The sequence below is a fragment of the Branchiostoma belcheri genome, unplaced genomic scaffold (assembly GCF_001625305.1).
Source record: "Branchiostoma belcheri isolate BF01 breed outbred unplaced genomic scaffold, Haploidv18h27 scaffold196, whole genome shotgun sequence".
In the NCBI taxonomy this organism is placed as follows: domain Eukaryota; kingdom Metazoa; phylum Chordata; class Leptocardii; order Amphioxiformes; family Branchiostomatidae; genus Branchiostoma; species Branchiostoma belcheri.
This window is the reverse complement of record NW_017803446.1, coordinates 235,964-236,188: the sequence shown is the minus strand read 5'-3', so window position 1 is coordinate 236,188 and position 225 is coordinate 235,964. Positions and strand designations below refer to the sequence as shown.

General features: G+C 36.0%; 1 protein-coding gene across 1 annotated transcript in view; it reads right to left on the bottom strand.

Annotated features, from left to right (window-relative positions):
* LOC109468220 overlaps positions 1 to 225 on the bottom strand; it is a 5,055-nt gene that overhangs the window by 4,296 nt on the left and 534 nt on the right. The window lies entirely within an intron of this gene.

The window sequence follows — 225 nt, the reverse complement described above, 5'->3', positions numbered from 1 at the left end:
TATATATATATATATATATATAGGGGTTGCCAGCCAAAGCTTCTATTGCGTGCGATCTACGTTTTTCACCACGTAGACTTAAAGTACTGTTACACTTTTTTCACCACTTAGACTTAAAGTATTGTTACACTTTATTCATCACGTAGAACCGACCTTGTAAACCCTACCTTTTTGTCAAAAGACAGCTTCGTTTTGCACGACGCATCTTTGACTGTCTTAAAATAG